Raw genomic sequence first — 19,811 nt, forward strand, 5'->3', positions numbered from 1 at the left:
GTTAACCCCAGACACAGACAGGCATCACCAGTCAATAACCAAACTGACTGTGAAACCACCACACATTTGTTCTTTGTATGAGTCACGATAGTGATTTCCTATAAATATTACAGATTATACTGCACTGTAAGAGCACATTACAGGGAGGCCGCTGCCTCGCGTCCCGGGCTGGCTCAGACTCCAGTGGATGTAATGGCATGGTGCAAGTGAATTACAAATAAATAAACAATACATTTAAAAGAATCTATTTACTTCTTAGAAAATTAAAAATAGAAAACAGACTATTATAACATTTTTTTCTTAAAAGAATGATTGCTTTTTTATTCAAAATTTAAATTTTTATTTGTGGAAAAGAATATATATATATACATATATATTTATAATGAAAGGAGATGCTATGGATGCAATGGGCTGGCCCCCCATCCTGGGTTGTTCCCTGCCTCGTGCCCATTGCTTCCGGGATAGGCTCCGGACCCCCCGCGACCCAGTAGGATAAGCGGTTTTGAAAATGGATGGATGGATATATTTATAATGAAAGGAGATGCTGTGGATGCGATGGGCTGGCCCCCCATCCTGGGTTGTTCCCTGCCTTGCACCTGTAGCTTCCAGGATAGGTTCCAGACCCGCCTCCCACCTGAATAGGATAAACGGTTGCAGGAAATGGCGATGGATGGATGGACCCAATACGCACCTAAAAAAAGGCATGCATATATAATTGCTTAACTGCCATGAAGCCACAGGAGCTCAAACCAACAACAAAAGCCGTTACACAACGTCAGGAGCAGGCTGCTGCACTGTATCTAGGCAATAACTAAAGTGACAATATGATGAAATGTATTCTCAGCACATTGCCACATTTGTAAATAATCTCTATTCATATTTTCTCATTCTCGCTTGTGAACCCCTGGATGTTTTCACATTGCACGCTACGATCCATACTTCATAATCCAAATGTCACATATTGGGACCGGTAATAAACTATACATGCATATATCCGGCCCGGTAATAAACAGTATATTCACATTTTGGGCCCAGTATTAAACTGTGTATTCTTATATTCAGCCCCAGTCATAAACAGTTACAGAAACACGGTAACACAGTGTGGAGGGACATAGAATATTGAACATTAAAATAAAATGGATATAGGGACAGATGCTGCGGAGGGCAGGCATTCATAATGTTTATATGACACATGCCATCTCTGTGTTTCCCAGGCAGATTGGAGGTCAGCAGGTGAGAGGTTCTGCTGCACCGGTAGCGGGTCTGGTTTGCATCCTCCGCTTCCTGGCAAGAGAGCAGTTTTCTTGCGAGTCGTCTCCCGCCTGGCAGACAGCCGCGACCAGCGGCTGACAGCGACGCGAGGATTCCATCCTCCATGAGATCACGGCCCCCCCCACCGTCAGACATTCTTGACCCCACATCGATGCTCTATCTGAAAATTGGTTGGGGGGGGGGGCCTTGAATTCTTTTGTTTGGTATTTCTAAGCTGGTGATTCAAACATGCCACTGGAAAGTGAGCTGATCCTGACGTCACTGGGTGTGAGGGAGTGGAGGAGTGCAGCTCTCGGTCTGTTATGGTGGGGGCCCGTATCCCCTCAGTACATTTTACTAACCGCGGGGGGGGTGGGGTGGTCTCTGGTGCTTTTATCAGAGTCCCAATGACCTTCAACAGACTGACCTGCGGCCCTCGCAGTGTCCCTGGTCCATCTGTGGCCCCTCGCCGGTCACCACACCATCCTATCCACCTGCCAGCTCGCCGTCAAAAGCCGACACCTCCTAGCTAGCTATGGGATGTTAAAATCCCAGTGCTCAACCAGGTTATTTCTGTGTTGGTCCCCTTAACCCCTAAATGCTTGTTAAACAGCACACCCATGTAAAGTGCCTTGGGGTAACTTTCTTGTGAAAGGCGCTATATGAAAGTAAATTGAATATGGCGTCTCCGAGCGACACCCCGACGGCAGAAAGACACAGTTAACGAGACTTGAATTTTGCAGCGAAACATAAATAAACGTAGGATCAAAACAGAAGTGGTGCATGCAATTATTTCTTCATTAAGATGATGGAATTCGTTTGCCATTCTGATGTGCTCCTCTCCGGAAGGCCAGCGTCGCTAATGGCAGCCTTGTGCAATTAAAATCCTTTTGTTAGTCCTGTGCAAAGGCAGTAATGAGGATCGTTTGAGGGCCGTGCTGCCGTGCGCCCCAGTCCTGCACGGTCCCCACCTCAGAGCCGCGCTTCGTTAATTAGTCGGTAACGAGCGGCCTTTGTTCTATCGCTCAGGCTCCACCTTTCATGCCCCGAGGCTTCAAAATTCCCCCCTGACTCCATAAATTACCTTTCCTCCATCGGCCAAAAGAGGACGGGGGACCCACTGGGGAGCCGCAAGCCCCGCCTCCCAGCAGATGCTCACCTGGGTCTCTCCCTCTACCACCCAGAGCCAGGATGTATGAGGTTTGCGAACCAGCTGGGGGTCACCTGCGGGGGGGTAGGGGGATCAAATTCTGCCCGGTGACAGTATGCAGGGTTCAGCAGTCACACATACCCCCCCCCCCACACACACACACGCCAACACAAACGGAAATATCCTTCTCAGATACAGAAGATATCTGTTTATTGGTCTGTTTAGTAAGTGCATATTTACTTAGACAAAAACACAATTTCAGAATATATGCAAAGCACATTAGGGTATATGCAAATGGGGAGTAAAACCATATAAAATAACCGGATACCAAATCTCTCTCCTTAGGCCCCCCAGCCAGTCCATGTATTTCTTAAAGTTTGCCACCAGCTTTCTTAATTAATTAACTTAATTAACTCTAAATAGTATTGATTTGGCAAACATGGTATGCTAGCGTCGAGTCAACAAATACACTGGTGTATTAGATGTTTGCTGCTCTGCTGGGGTGACTTTAAGAGAGCTTTTTGACTTTTCTTCGTAAATAAACAGCTTAATGGTTTGATTTTACGCCTGTCAGTCTCTGTGCGTGGTCTTTGCCTCTGTGTAAGCGTGTGCGTTCCCGCACACACCCGCCCCTCTGCGCAGACAGACCCCGCAGCCAGCGCAGTGCGTCTACATCACTGCTCCAGTTAAGCAGACTAATGAGCAGTGAAGGAGCTGCTCTGGACTCTCTGTCGCTTCAGGGGGCGGAGCCAAGAAGTCAGGCGCGGCCCCGAGCCCGGGTACCACATGCGCATCCATCATCTGTCGTGGGGGGGGGGGGGGGGGGGGGTATCTGAGACAAAGAGCTGACAAAAAGAAAGTTGGGTAGGATTGCTCCCCCAGGAATGGGGCAATTAAAGGGGGGGTGTGGGGAGGCGATGCAGCAGGGCCAGGCCGCCCGTGCCGCCAAACGCCGGGGGCCCCCGGCCACCTTCGCGCGTCTTGCAGAGGTGAGAGCATGCTAACACCCCCCCCCCCCCCCAAACAGGAAACACAGCGGACTGGGGGGATGGGACCTTAAAATGAGAGCAGGCCCTCGGTGCTCCTCAGATACACCTGTCAGGGGGGTGGGGTGATCCATCATGCCAAGAGTGAAGGGGGAGAGCATTGGCTGGGGGGGCCGGCGGGGTTGGACCCTGCATGGAGCAGCGTGTTTCACTGAGTGCAGTAAAATGCTGTTATATACATGGACAGCATCAAGCTAAGAGAGCCCTGCTTCAAGTCCCTCGCTGAAGACGCTGCCTGTGATGGTATTGTACCTTGACCTCCCCCCCCCCCCCCAACCCAAAACACACACACACACACACACACATACACACACGGGTGTCAAGGCAGTGCTGCTTCTTGGCGTCACCGAGGCAACGGTCCCAGCCCCGGCTGAGAAAGTCACACGTCTGTGAACATCCATGCAATTTAATGTGTCATCGATTCCCCTCCCCCAAGTCCCCTGTTCCCCTACAGGCGGCGGTGGCTGGGCACCGTGGGGGGTGGAGGATGTCCTGACTTGCCGCCGGGCTCAAGCTGAACGTGAAGCTGCCATCGATCTCGGCCCCCCCCACGCCTCGCTGCCACCCGTGTGACTCCGAGCGTTTCTATGTATCGCCGCTGGTGAAGCGGAGGCCCGGAGGGTGATGCAAAGCGAGCAGGTGTCTGTTGGAGATTCCCCGTTCGGGGTTGTGCTGCCTTATTGATTCCTTTATGTCCTGGATTCTTTCCCCTGTGGCTTCAATTTGAGCTCCTCCCCACTACGGCTGAGCTCCTCCCCCCCCGCAGCTGAGCTCCTCCCCCCGCGGCTGAGCTCCTCCCCCCGCGTCTGAGCTCCTCCCCCCCGCTGCCTGAGCTCCTCCCCCCCCGCTGCTGAGCTCCTCCCCCCCGCTGCTGAGCTCCTCCCCACTACGGCTGAGCTCCTCCCCCCCCGCTGCTGAGCTCCTCCCCCCCGCTGCTGAGCTCCTCCCCCCCCGCTGCTGAGCTCCTCCCCACTACGGCTGAGCTCCTCCCCACCGCGGCTGTCTTCCATCTCGCACTTAATGTGGTCACGTTCCGAGTCGTACCTGTTAACCAGATGAGACTCACCTTCACTGTTTACAAACCCCGTGACCTATGCTGATCTAGTCGAACCCCCCCCCCGCCCCCCACACTCCTGAGTTTTGGGGATGATCCGTGGGGCAGCTGGTCTCGGGAATGCCTTTGCAGCAGCCGGAGCGCCTCTATTTGGTTCACTGGTCTGCAATTAAGGGGGAAACCAGGCAATTAGCTAAATAACTTTAGTATATACGCAAAACGACGACAGTGTATGGAACTCCCAGCTGGCGCCCCCACCCCCGAGGGACAAAACAAATGAGCATCTCGTGCCAGGAATCTGCCCTCCTGTCGCTGCCAGTTCCTGGGTCCCAGATGTCAGGCACCTCTGCCTCATACTCGCACCCACTTTTTTAATTGCCAACAAATTAATAAATTTGCTAATAAAATACAGCAACCAAACGTGTTTGGTGGGTCACAAGCCTCACCAGCGGGCCAGGTGACCCCCGCATCAGGGCCAGGGCATGATGAGGACATCATATGAGTGTCACCTGGAGGCCGGTGAGTAAGGTTTGTTTACAGCTGGTGGTAGGTAAACATCTCCTCCCTCATTACGGCACAGCGTCGTTGACCCTGACTGACGACCTCCTTCACCCCATCTGCTCACATAGTTGCCCATCACGTCGAGAGGGAGCTTAAAGAAGCAACCTTATGCTGTCATCGAATCACAGCGGCAGTTCTTTTTGTGCAAGTGATGTCTGGCAGGGAGGAGTCAAGCGGTCAATGGACCCAAGATGTGATCTGCGACTTGGTAGAGATGTTTGGTGGAGATACCAAAACTGGGGAGGACCCTATCTAGGTCCTGGCCCCAACCCTTGCAGCCAGTACTGCTTTTCACTACTCAAGTCAAGCATTTGCATGCCCCCCCCCCCCCAAGTGAATTTTTGAGTAATAACAAATGCGCCTGGCTGTAGCTCAACAGGATGGAGAGGGGTCTACAAACCATCCAGAAGGTTCCAAGGATGATCTTAACCAAACTGTCTAATGTCTTTGTGCTGCCAAGCAGGGGATTTTTGGTCCCCATTTGTCCTCGTTGTGTCCACTCAGGGGGGACATGGACACTGAGAAGAACTCTCCCCATGCAGTGGACGCCAGAAGTCCTGCTGGCTCATGTCGCCAGTTTTGTTTACAATAAATTAAAACCACATTGTCCGGTTTAATGGGGTTCTTGGTCCGTTGGCCGCAGAGTCGGGAACTCGCCGTAAAGCGTGCTGACAGATGGGCGGCAGATGTGTTTATGGTCAGTTAGTGCTATTATCGAGATTAAAAAATGCTGAAGGTATGGCGGCGGGGAGACGGAGATGCGGCGGGGAGACGGATGCGGCGGGAGACGGATGGGGTGGAAGCAGCTCTGCTCCCGGGGCTCTTTTCACATTGTGCTGATTTATGACTCCGACACCCTCATCATCAGCGCTCGCCGCCGGGCTCCACTGCCTGGGCTCCCTGGCTCTCGAAGAGTGCCCCCCCTCCCATTGCTTCTGCACTCATGCCTGTCCCTCGAGGACCCCCCCCCCCTCCCCCTAATCAAGGACAGTTATAAGTAGCCTGTTTAAACGTGGAAAATGCTGTTGGACTGTTTCCCTGTCTGATGACGATGCGGTTTTTCGTGTACTGACCCGATAATCCGCTTCGCTCGGTGTGTGTCCGAGTGCAGGTGTGGGTGTGGCCTGGGGGGGGGGGGCACAAACAGACCACCAGTACCACGGCCGTGACATTTCACTCGCCCTTTCCCTATGCGACACATTTCTGATTACCATCTCCGGAGTTTATGACACCCTTTGCCGGAGCTGAAGACGGCACTTAACTTTCAAACATTATCCATATGGAGCCGTTAAATTATTCATTACACGGGCCGTATCGATGTCTCCCAGCCGTAAACCGGGGGGCTTCACGCTGAGCCTTTCGGCGCGCTCTCATCCTGCAGTCAGACACAAGTCTACTGACACGCTCGTACGCGTCCGTCACCCCGCAGAAAACCCCCCGTGAGTGATAACAGCCTGTCCCGAGCCGAGCTGATTTTACCCATGAAAAGCAGATCGCATAGATCGGCTGAGAATAAACTCACTCCGTATCCTCCAGGGAAACAGCGACCGCGTGCAAATTAAACGTCAACATTTTCCCTGCTTTTCTGCAGCTGGCTCGCTGAAGCGAGATCATGTGACTTTAAAAGCGTGAGAGTAAGATCTGCCGGTTCGGGACAGGCAAGCCACTTTCTGCGGAAAATCAGATATTTTTTAATCTGTTTCTTTGAATATTTTACTTTGGAGGTGATGCTTATTGGCTGTAATATCACCTCACCGCTGTAACCCTTCATGTATTTTATCGGACAGCCTCACCACCAGTCTTAAAACCCTTTAATAGAGGCTCCTGTGTTTCTGGGGTCGTTAAGCACTTTTCACCAACGGTGAAACAGCCCTTACTGCTTATTATCTCCTCCACATACTCTCCTGCGACCCGCCACAGAATTTAGATGAGGAGGCCAGGCCACGCCTTCATGCTTCATCTCGTGTCGGGGGGGGCGGCGGGGGGGGCAAAGGTCACTGCAGTTCAGGCAGCGCAGCATATGTGGGCGGGGGCCGGCAGGGCACAGAGGAGATGCAGGAAAGACTCTGGGCATCTCGTAAATAACGGATCACGCGCTAGCCCTCCCAGCGGAGGATGGTCGGGGGGCGGGGTGGGGTGCTGAGATCGGCCGGGGCGGGGGGTGGGCGAAGGAAAAAAAAAGTACAACTTGGAGTTTGACAAGAAATCAATGTGACATTTCTCCCCACTTTGAAGTTCCCTCCCAGCGTGAACCCGCTCAACTTTTGTCTCATGCTCCTCTCTTGCTCCTCTCATTCCATTTCCATATAAAGCAGAGCCTCACATGTGGAAATAGCAGCTATCTGCTTGCGGGACGACGCCCTCTCAGCGCCTCTCAGATAGCGCCAGCCTGCTCAATTAAAAGGCCGCCTTTGAACGGAAGATAACACTCAGTTCGCGGCGTGGGGCGAATTAGAGGCCGGCGGCCAAGCCGCACCGCCAGGCTCCGCCCCCCTCTCGCTTGCTCTCTGTTTCTTCATCCCCCCCTTGCTCCTCCCTTGTTCTGCCACTCCTTTGAAAACTGGCCCGCCCTGCACCAGGGCATCTAGGCACAGGGCCACGGACGGGTGAAGGCCCATCATGCTTTGCGGCCTGCCGTCTATCTCCCTCCCCAGACGGGAGCTCTCGTGCACAACCCAGAGTGTTTAGACGGCCCCCCTGCTGGTGTCAGAAGGAATGAAGTGTGGCGATAACGGCTCGAAACTATCCGGGGGAGGATGCAGTAGAAGGTAACATTGGGGGGGATTGGGGGGGTTGGATTGCATATTGCCCCATCTGAGATCCAGTTAAAGCAGAACTGTGTGCGTGTGTGTGTGTGAGTGTGTGGCACTCTGAGGATAAAACAACCATGTTTTGAACAAATAAAAGCATGCAGGGGGGGGGGGGTGTGGCTCACAGGCTGCTCTCTGAAATCATCATGAAATGGGGGGGGGGCTCACCTGAGTACAGACTGTACTGAAGAGCGGTGGGTCTGGAGCAGAAGCCACCAGCATGGTAACCTGTAACACAGCACACTTTATTTCACCATCACGCCCTCGTGATCTCTGATCTCTGTGAGAAACACAAATGCGCACAAACACACAGCAGCTGAGCACAGCCAGATCTCTGTGCTCTGCTTGAATCCCGGGCACAGAGAAGGAGGACACACGGCCATTTTATCCTGCAAGCCAGGCTCTGTTCCCAGTTCCAGGTTCACCTGGCGCCATGGTGCGAGTCGGTGTTCTCTCAGTCTTTAGGGGTGATTCCATCCATCCATCCATCCATCCATTTTCCAAAACGCTTATCCTACTGGGTCGTGGGGGGTCCGGAGCCTATCCCGGAAGCAATGGGCACGAGGCAGGGAACAACCCAGGATGGGGGGCCAGCCCATCGCAGGGCACACTCACACACCATCCACTCACACATGCACACCTACGGCAATTTAGCAACTCCAATTAGCCTCAGCATGTCTTTGGACTGTGGGGGGAAACCGGAGTACCTGGAGGAAACCCCACGAGGACATGGGGAGATCATGCAAACTCCACACACATGTAACCCGGGCGGAGACTTGAACCCGGCTCCCAGAGGTGTGAGGCAACAGTGCTAAGCATTGCACTACCATGCCTCCCCTAGGGGTAATTCGTGTAAATCTATTCAAGGTCCATTATGTCGCTCGCATGCACGCGTGGAAACCGCGAAGGCGATAAATTGCATTCCTGTGCTGCAGCTGTTAGTCTGAAATGACTTCCTCATACTGACATGCTGCAGTTTAATGCAGGGGATCTTGTCTGACTGGCACACTGGTGGGAGCCTAGTGCAATCGAGCCGGCATGCGACAGCCAATCACTGTGCCGCCACAAGGAAGCAGCGGCAATTACAGTGGCCGGGAGAGCTTTCGGCGTGGCCGTCTCTGGGAGTCTGCCTGAGTGTACGTTAGCTGCAGCGTGAGTCATAGCTGTTAGATTATGCGGCCCAAAACATTTATAAAATATTACTAAATATTACACTGTCTGATCCACACGTTTGCGAGATATATCATGTTTATTGATGGCCGCCAAGTCGGTGCTGGTAACGCTGGTCTTTCTGACATCACCTGGCACTGAAACAGCGCCTACTACTGGCCAGTGCAAAGGCTGTGGCAAGCTTTCCTGTTGCAAGTCTTGTGTGTCAGGGACGGGGGGGGGGGGTCTTTATGCAAACTCTGACCACGGTTTTCTAACTGTGGTAGGAACAGAGGATGCTGGTATCTGCCCCCCCGAAATAAACAGGCAACGGCAGACAGCAGGAGACACGTGGGGTGGCGCGGTGCTGACCTGATCTGAAACGATCGTCTCCCTGGGGGGTCGGAGCAGTATGGAGCCCCGTCTTATTACTGGGCCCATCGTCCCCACGCATCACGGCCTGCCCAGCCCCCGCCATCGATCCCCCCCCCCCGGCGGTGACGCGCTCTAATTGAGAGGGGAGTGGGGGTGCCCCGCCGGTCACAGAGGGCCACGCTCTCATCGACACGGTTTTAAAGAGCCATTTGGAGGAGGTGCTTGTGGAGCTTGGCGAAGGGACGTACCAGACGAGTGTCTGGGGGTGGGGGGAGGCATACCACCCCAGGATGAATTAGGCCCACTTTGCCCCCCCCCGCCATTGTTTGAGCAATCAGAAATGCCCCCCCACCCCGCTTCTCCCCAGCCTGGAGCTAGGGGGCGGAGGGGGGGTGTGGTGCAAGATGCCTATCATATGTGGAAATCAGCACACCCCCCCCAAGACTCGTCGTTATTGCTTTGTCCCGCCGAGTGTGTCATGTGCTGAAAGGCGGCCAGTTTCAAACAAAGGAAAACGCATCACTGCGATGGGCAGGCGGGGGCACCTGCGTAGTGTGTCTGCGCAGTCAGAGCAGGACCTGTGGGGGGGGGGCAGTGGTCGCAACTAGGGGGAGCAGGCAGCCCACAGTGGATGCAATGTGTTCAAAATAGCAGACTGGGGGTAATGGACTCGTAATAAGGGGTGCTGACTCTGGACATGTTTGGGGGGGGGGGGGGGGGCTTTGTCTGCAGGTAATGAACCAGTGATGGTTCCAGCAGGGGGGTGCAGCCCAACCGAGGACCGAACTCGGTGGAAACCCCCTGACCTACGTGCACTACAGCTCCTAACTCGGGGGGGGGGGGGGGAGAGTCTTTAAGCTCAGATCCTCAAAACCCTACAGCTTCGCAGCCGGTACACGCCCAATCCTGCCACCATGTCGTCATTTCCCAGCCACTAACTCTGGCAACCGGATGGCAAATATTACATCATTCCACGTTGGACATTCCTCTACCCCAGGAGCAGCGGTGATGCTGTAAATCGCTGTTTTTCACAAGCTGACTCCCATAGCACATTTCTTAGCTGCCCTGCTCTTCTCCCTGCCTTATTTCAGGCTGGATTCGTCACCTGGTCATCCTCTGCCGGAGGTGCCGATTTATTTTATTGCAAGAGGGGGGATGGTGGGTCAGTGTCTGGCGTTTGTCCCATTCTACTACAGATGTTGTTCTGGAGGTGAACTACCCAATGCACAGATTGGGGCGGGGCTACACAACTGACTAATCAATGCACAGATCAGGGGGAAAATATTAGCCATGGGGCAACTGTATCCAACAAACAATATACTTTGTTTCGGCTCCTAAATAACTCAGACTCGGCCATTAAGTGCGACGTGCGTAAAGTACATTCCTGTATTCCTGTCTTTTATAGACCCAGGATCTCAGCAGTGAATGGTGCTGTCTGAAGAGGCTTATTGATAACAGGAAGAAGTATTTGGGTATGAATAACCTTCAGTCCGGCAGCCGGAGCTTTTGTCTGTGGGGTGACACACCGTCGGAGTCCATCCCAGAGAGCAGTAACACACTGCACCATAACGAACAAAGGCTAAAGTTAAGAAAACCCTGCTCCTGCTCGGCTCTGCTTTGGGTCCACGCCCCACCTGCCCCACCGTGACCTCTCACACGTCATGCTCTCCGAGGGACCTGGTGCTATTTCCATCCACAGACATCTGACCACACAAACCCAGAAGGACACAAATACCTCCCCGATACTCCTCTTTTCCCCCATCTCCTCTCCCCTCCTTCTCCCATCCTTTTCTCTCTGCTCTCATTCCATCCTATCCTCTCTGCCCCCCATTCTACTCTCTTTCACCACCTCTCCTCTCCCATCCACTATCATTCCATCCTCTCCTCCCCTCTCCACCTCAAACACACTACAGAACCGCTACACTCGTCTGTTCCAGTATATTCCATGTCGGGATCCAACTGAGTAGTGAGCATATGAACGGTATTTGCAGGGCAGCGGCATTGAGGGCTGTGCCAGCTGCCGTCGCACGGAGGGAGCCGTTTAAATCCGCCCCTGACGCTCCTGTCCACCGCAATTATCCATTAATTGCAGCACGGAACAATGGCCTCATCAGCACAACAACAACCCCAGAGGAAGTGTGGAAACAGGCGGGAGACGAAGGAATGAGAAGTGAGCGCTAAGACGGAGGGCGCCGAGCAGCAGGCTGGCGAAGATGATAGGAATTCCAAATTCAATCCTGCAGTGTCGTTTACACATACCGGCATCGGGGTGGGCCAAGACACATTCAGGGGTCAGCAAGGCTCACGGGTGCCATTGCGGAGTCTTTAGTGCTCCACTGTCAGCTGATCACACACTTATCCTCGGTCCTGGCAGGGTGGCGAGGATAAGGTCTGGAACATGCATCAGCTTAAGACACTGAGAAGTTCTTTAGCCCGATTTTAAACACTGTTTTCTGAAGCGGTTTGGCTGCAACCTTGTAATTACGTTATTTAACAGCGGGACCGTTGGGCAATTAGCTAAAGTGAAACGCAGCCGTGATATGCCCATGGCATGCTCAGCTTGGGGACCGGGGATTGTGGGTAAAAAGCGACCTCGTTGACAGCTACTTCCTTGCTACTGCTTCACAGGAGAAAAAGTACAAATAAAGAGCTGCATGGAAGAGTGCGAGAGGCAGGGGTTTCCCATCGTGACAGCTGCATGGAAGAGTGCGAGAGGCAGGGGTTTCCCATCATGACTCGTGCCTTTCTACAGTGTCGAGTTTGTCCAGTGCGTGCTGGAGAGGAAGAAACAGCAGCGGGGCGGAGGGGGGGGGGGGAGTGGGCGGGGTCTGCCAAGCATGGCCGCCACGGCATCGTGGACGCCGAGCCAGGGTGAGAGGCGATGCCCAGTCACCGTTGTTCGCCCAGCCTCTGGCCAGTGCTACCACTGCTGCCATGGAAACCAGTTCCTCTCTGCACCCTGCCAGTGCACTGTGCTCTGGACGTGCACTTATCAGGCGGTATGCTCATTAATATTAAACGTTTGAGTGGTTAACAGACACGTTCAGATTTACAAAATGTTTTCTAAGTGCATGAAAGAGGGCCTGGGAGAATACTTCATTTCGTTAAATATGCAAGTCCTTTTTATCCCTGAAGAAGGTTAAAGTCATAAAACTTTATTAATGAATGCAAACTTCAATTTGGTTATAATAAATTATATTAGAGAACAAAGAGAGTATTTTGACAGTGTTTCAAATTATATAAACCACAGACATTCGGACTGTGAAGCATAATGAGTTAAACACACCATGAATCAATTAGGATGCTGCCGTCATAACCCAGGGGTGTAATTCACCCAGGCAGTGCAGTAACCTTTACCTGGAAAGGTATTAGGCATTTAGGTGTATTGTCCTTTAAGTTTTCAAAGTAAGGAACCAAGACTAGGAAAAGGGGATGTTTGTTAGAGAGAGCTTGTCATGAGAGAGATTTATTTCAACTCAGTGTCTTTTATGTGCCACTATATTTGTCTGGTTTGTATTGTTTGAATCAGTTCCACTGTTTGCATAATCTGGCTGGATCTCACAACGGAGCCTTCATCCCTTCACCTTTAACTTATTTGGTAAAATCATTACAGGACGCATCCTTTCAAGAAGACCTATTTTTGATGTCATAAACTGGACTTCATGCATGAAGGATTAACTTCACTTCCACAGAGTGGTCATTGTTTGAGTTGTTATTTGATCAGTTTATGTAAGTTAATAAATAGTTTTCTTGCACCACTATTAGCATGTTTATAGTATACCTTTTTACATGCTCTGAGGGTCCTTTGTGTTATTGTTGCATGTATAGTGGTAGATTGTGTGCGTACTGTGTATTGTATATACGTGCTTAGCATCCCCACAACTAGAAATCAGCGTTACCCACGAACAGTTGGCAGTGGAGCTGCGGACGCGCTGAGCGTTCCCCACAAAGCGCCGACGGCGGAGCTGCGGACACTCTGAGCGTTCCCCACAAAGCGCCGACGGCGGAGCTGCGGACACTCTGAGCGTTCCCCACAAAGCGACGACGGCGGAGCTGCGGACACTCTGAGCGTTCCCCACAAAGCGCCGACGGCGGAGCTGCGGACACGCTGAGCGTTCCCCACAAAGCGCCGACGGCGGAGCTGCGGACACGCTGAGCGTTCCCCACAAAGCGCCGACGGCGGAGCTGCGGACACGCTGAGCGTTCCCCACAAAGCGCCGACGGCGGAGCTGCGGACACGCTGAGCGTTCCCCACAAAGCGCCACCGGCGGAGCTGCGGACACTCTGAGCGTTCCCCACAAAGCGCCGACGGCGGAGCTGCGGACACGCTGAGCGTTCCCCACAAAGCGCCGACGGCGGAGCTGCGGACACGCTGAGCGTTCCCCACAAAGCGCCGACGGCGGAGCTGCGGACACGCTGAGCGTTCCCCACAAAGCGCCACCGGCGGAGCTGCGGACACGCTGAGCGTTCCCCACAAAGCGCCGACGGCGGAGCCGCGGACACGCTGAGCGTTCCCCACAAAGCGCCACCGGCGGAGCTGCGGACACTCTGAGCGTTCCCCACAAAGCGCCGACGGCGGAGCCGCGGACACGCTGAGCGTTCCCCACAAAGCGCCACCGGCGGAGCTGCGGACACTCTGAGCGTTCCCCACAAAGCGCCGACGGCGGAGCCGCGGACACGCTGAGCGTTCCCCACAAAGCGCCACCGGCGGAGCCGCGGACACTCTGAGCGTTCCCCACAAAGCGCCGACGGCGGAGCCGCGGACACGCTGAGCGTTCCCCACAAAGCGCCACCGGCGGAGCCGCGGACACTCTGAGCGTTCCCCACAAAGCGCCGACGGCGGAGCCGCGGACACTCTGAGCGTTCCCCACAAAGCGCCACCGGCGGAGCCGCGGACACGCTGAGCGTTCCCCACAAAGCGCCGACGGCGGAGCCGCGGACACGCTGAGCGTTCCCCACAAAGCGCCACCGGCGGAGCCGCGGACACGCTGAGCGTTCCCCACAAAGCGCCGACGGCGGAGCCGCGGACACTCTGAGCGTTCCCCACAAAGCGCCGACGGAGGAGCCGCGGACACGCTGAGCCTTCCCCACAAAGCGCCGACGGCGGAGCCGCGGACACGCTGAGCGTTCCCCACAAAGCGCCGACGGCGGAGCCGCGGACACGCTGAGCGTTCCCCACAAAGCGCCGACGGCGGAGCCGCGGACACTCTGAGCGTTCCCCACAAAGCGCCACCGGCGGAGCCGCGGACACGCTGAGCGTTCCCCACAAAGCGCCGACGGCGGAGCCGCGGACACGCTGAGCGTTCCCCACAAAGCGCCGACGGCGGAGCCGCGGACACGCTGAGCGTTCCCCACAAAGCGCCGACGGCGGAGCCGCGGACACGCTGAGCGTTCCCCACAAAGCGCCGACGGCGGAGCCGCGGACACTCTGAGCGTTCCCCACAAAGCGCCGACGGCGGAGCCGCGGACACTCTGAGCGTTCCCCACAAAGCGCCACCGGCGGAGCCGCGGACACTCTGAGCGTTCCCCACAAAGCGCCACCGGCGGAGCCGCGGACACGCTGAGCGTTCCCCACAAAGCGCCGACGGCGGAGCCGCGGACACGCTGAGCGTTCCCCACAAAGCGCCGACGGAGGAGCCGCGGACACTCTGAGCGTTCCCCACAAAGCGCCACCGGCGGAGCCGCGGACACGCTGAGCGTTCCCCACAAAGCGCCGACGGCGGAGCCGCGGACACTCTGAGCGTTCCCCACAAAGCGCCGACGGCGGAGCCGCGGACACGCTGAGCGTTCCCCACAAAGCGCCGACGGAGGAGCCGCGGACACGCTGAGCGTTCCCCACAAAGCGCCGACGGCGGAGCCGCGGACACTCTGAGCGTTCCCCACAAAGCGCCGACGGCGGAGCCGCGGACACGCTGAGCGTTCCCCACAAAGCGCCTGACTGAAAGTGCTTAGAGGCCATTGTATCCGTTGGTCTGCCGATTAGACTAGCTGTCTCGTTATCTTCTTGCATTCTTCTAAAGGTCTTGTAGGTGTGTAGCTCTTGCCCCAATATTGCTTACAGCAAACTAAACACTGCACTTAAGTCCAGTCAACTCGACTGCCATATGTTTGTAATGTGTCATTTGCCTCACTAGAACTTCTCATTGGACAATAGTATCTTCTACATAAACAAATGTAATGTAAATATAACGTTGTTCAAATTAAGAATCAAAACATAAAACAGTCCTAATATGTGCTAAGACCAAGATAAACACTTAAGTAGGAAAAGTAATATAACTAATAAGTACGTAGTAATTACCATGTGCTGCCTTCCCAGTATAACTTGCCTAATTTCTTTGTGTAAACATTTTTCCAGTATTAAGCCCCTCCCTCTGGTTTTGCACCGCTGGCCACAGACAGATCTGCTATAAATCACCTGTCCCAGTGCACCCCTACGTCCCCATCAGCACCCCAACCCCCTCTAACCCCCCACCAACCTGGCAGCCATGCACCATGTCCTTCCCTTGTCCTTGGGTTGGGGGGCAAATTTTTAAACCCACCCCCAGCCTGTGTTTCAATCCATTCACCTGTCTCCCCCAAATTACAAGCATGACAGAGGTCTTCAAGCAATTAATTTTTCCACGTAGCTTTTATGACCTTTGAAACAGACACAAAAACCTGTTATTGTGTGACCTCAGTCATTGTATTATGAGAATGAGCTATAATGATGAGCTACATGTGGCTGTGGATGGATATGTAAGGTAGGGGCATTGTTTTTTTTTTTTGGGGGGGGGGGGGGGTATGGTTCGATTTTACACACGACTTCCACATAGTGGATACAATGTGCTGACACTAGAGCGCTCGTTTTTGGGCAGGTTAATCTTTCGCAAATCTGTGACAGTAGCTGATGAACTAAAGCTCCATTGACTAACATAATTCCCCCCCCCCCAAAAAAAAAAGACTCCACCAGAAGATTTTCTGAGCTTCTGAGACACCATTCTGGCAACGATACCACAGAATAACATGGTAATACGGGTCCGTCCCGAGCCACTCTCTCACGCCACACCACTGATGGCCTCTTTCTCTTGGGCGACCTGGACCTTGAAGCCATTTCAAATATCTGCTGCGTTTGCTCAATTAACATCGGGGGTCACGTGTGCGATTGTTTCCCTGCTAATGCTGGGTTGTGTTTTCCTGCCAGAGACTAAATCACAGGAGACTGAACGTACCCAGCTGGTTTTTAGCAATCAGGCTAATTAATCATAAGACATCTACTGATAAAACGAACAGAAAATCATTCCCCTACAATAAAAGTGTGCAATATGCAGATTGTAATCCAGGCTGACTCTGCGCCGTTGTTCTTGCCATTGGGTACCGTAGAGTGAATTTTTTCTCAAATGATTACCTTTTCTCTCTCTCTTTCTTTTTGGATGGCAGTGACACGGGCTGTGATTACACTCCGTACACTTGGATCGAGAATCGGGCCACGGACAAACTCCGCAAACTGTCACCTGGAAGGTCTTCATTGGTATAAGCAGCCCGTGCTTTGCAAGATATTTAATCTGCTAAAAGAAACGTAAATGTAGATTGGGAGCAGCCTGGCAGAGTAACGCGGGCCATTAACATGCCGATCCTGCGAGGAGATCGCGGCACGGCCGCTTTACGCCGCCACGTTAAGTACCATCTAAAAGTCTGACGTGCCGCCAGTCAGCGGAGATTAGCTGATATCTGCTATGCGTTTTTAACATTGCTCTTTGTGTAATGAAAAACTTTAATGGCATGCAAACTCGGGACAGGGAGAGTTGATCTTCACATTAATGGTGGAATTTTCCCCGATGGGGGGGTGGGGGTGGTGGGGCAGTTTCCTGTTTCCTTACCAATTTTTTTCTTGGGGTGGGTGATTGAAGTGTTGTAAATCCATTTAAAGAGGTTGTACGGTACTTTAATTGTTCCCAGTCTTACTGGCTAAACACTTCAGTTTCTGGCTGGGACCCTCATCAATTACTAGCGAAAACCCTCAAGGACACCCCCCTCCACCCCCCAGCAACATCAGACACCTTGCTTTCCTGCCACCTTGCCCGCATCCATGCAGTCACCCACCCCCCAACCATCATGGACACCTTGCCTTCCTCACAGTCACACACCCCCCCCCCAAAACTCCACTACCCTGCTGTCCATGCGGTGTCCTCTGGGGTGGGTTGTTGGGGGGGGGGGGGGATTGCGGGCTCTCGTAAATCACCCCGGGGGGTCCCATGATGGCTGTTTATTGCGGCCCCTGGGCCCCCGTGCTCCCCCAGCCGTCATTAATCTGGCTGCCTCTTATCGCTTCCTGCGGTGCCGATGGCAGAGCGTGATCAATAACCACACATTCTGATTGTTTCATCTGTTACGGCCAAACACGGCTGCTGACACTGTCCTTCTCGCTCCCTCTCCTCCTCTCCCTCTTTCCCTTCTCCTCTCTCTCTGGATTCTTTGCTCTTTCCTCTCCATCACCAGTCGCTGCTCTGGGGGGGTAATTTACTGACCCTCCATCATCTGCCAAGACGGCACATTCCTCAATCCCATCTCCCCCCGGCTCTGGTGTTAATGGCCGCCAACGCACCCCCCCCCCCCCCCCACACTACCCAGTACATGTTTGTACACTGATAGTTGGCATGGCAATGATTCTCCTTGACCTGACCGTTAGCTGACACCCCCGGCTGTGCCCCCCCCCCCCCCCAAACCCTGAAAGTGTTGCTTTAGCCTCAAACGGATCCGGGAACCAGGAAGTGAAGTTGTGGTGGGCTGCATGTTCCACGCAGGTGATTTTGTGGGGGGGGGGGGTTTGGTGCAATATAGTCCTCATTCTGAAGGGGTGCTTAGAGGGACAGAGTCTCGGGGGGGCTCAACATTTTATCCCAGCTTACCTAACCGAATGTAGGAGGAGCTGTTTATAGGGTCTGTTAATATCACCAAACGGACCTTCATGCACCAAGGAGGCCCTGCAGCATGAAGTGAGGAACTTAGCAGCCAGGGAGCTGGTCAAGTGGTCAGAGAGGCAGGCACAGAACAATAGAACATTACGGAGGGGGGGCCCAATCCTCGGGGGTGCGGCCGGTGAGTACAGGGTCTAAGCTGAAGTGGGAGGGCGATGGCAGAGAAGCTAGAGAACGTCCTTCACAGCACCTGCTGGAGTCTTCGGCGTGAAAACTATTCACGTATCGCGCCAGTGTACTTTGTTTTCTTCTCGCTTTCATCTGCGAGCTCTAGCACATTTTTTTTTTTTTTTGTGAGCCTCACCACCTACATCCACGCCGGTCTCCTTACCGGAGATTAAAAATGTGGCGTAACGGTTCTCCAGCAGCCTGCCTGCTGCTGTCTGATTCAGCAGTCAGGTGAACTGCCTGCTGTTTGCTCCACCATAAAGAAAATGCCTCGCAGACAGGATAACATCGTTATCTGGGGGGGCTTTTAAAAAGCAGCAAAGCGTTTCCAAGACGATACACAAACGATCCACAACCAAACACAACAGCCCGACGCTGCCGATGCTGTGGTCACTGTGATGTCGTCTGCAGCAGTTTACTGATATCTGTATGTCAGGATGCAATCGTCATCATCATCATAACCACAATAATGATAATCATCAGCACGTCTTCCGGGGGGTGTGGATAAACCGGGAGGTGATTTTGGAAGGTGTCTGAACGGTAATAAAAGAACAGGTTCGCTCAAAGCGAGGACGCGTGGAATGTCACCAGGAGTATCGGAGCGTGATGGGCGGAGCCACCAGCTGCCATTTACCTGCCTCCTCTGTGTCCCCTGAGTTATCACCCCCCCCCATAAGAGTATGAAAGGAGCTGTGTGAGATGCAATAAATTCATGAATTTGGAGCTTGGAAGTAATTAATCTAGTTGGGCAGCAGACTGTCAGCGCGGCACCTGATTTACGGCGAGGTTCACCTCCGGCAGCCGGCCCGTGAGGCCTGCGTCAGCAGCGGTGGGGTGGGGGGGGGGGGTGCAGGTCCTCAAGCCCCCCTTACATGTGGGGGTCCTGGAGCCCCTAATACAGGTTCCACCTTTTGGGGACTGAGCAGAACCCCCAAACATTGAGTCCCCTTTAATGCTGACAGTACTCTGCCAGTCACGTGGCCTTTTATTAGCCTGTGATACCGCTGCCCCCAATCAGGACGCAGCATAAAGATGAGGAATGGAGCCATACCTGAAGAAACGGGATCGGCCCAAGCAGACGGTAATGCCAGCATGGAATCTCCGAACAGCTAAACCTATAATGAATCTTAATGAAGAACACAGGCTTTGTTTTTATTCGTTCATACGTTACCCTCGATTGGTTGGATTTTTATGTGGCTGTTGGTCATATGAGCTTGTGAAGCGCAGGGTGGGCATACAGCCACGTAAGCTCCAACGTGTCAGTCCACCCAGTCCACCCCCCCCCCCTCCTAC

Source organism: Brienomyrus brachyistius, chromosome 2 (genome assembly GCF_023856365.1).
Source record: "Brienomyrus brachyistius isolate T26 chromosome 2, BBRACH_0.4, whole genome shotgun sequence".
Taxonomy (NCBI): Eukaryota; Metazoa; Chordata; class Actinopteri; order Osteoglossiformes; family Mormyridae; genus Brienomyrus; species Brienomyrus brachyistius.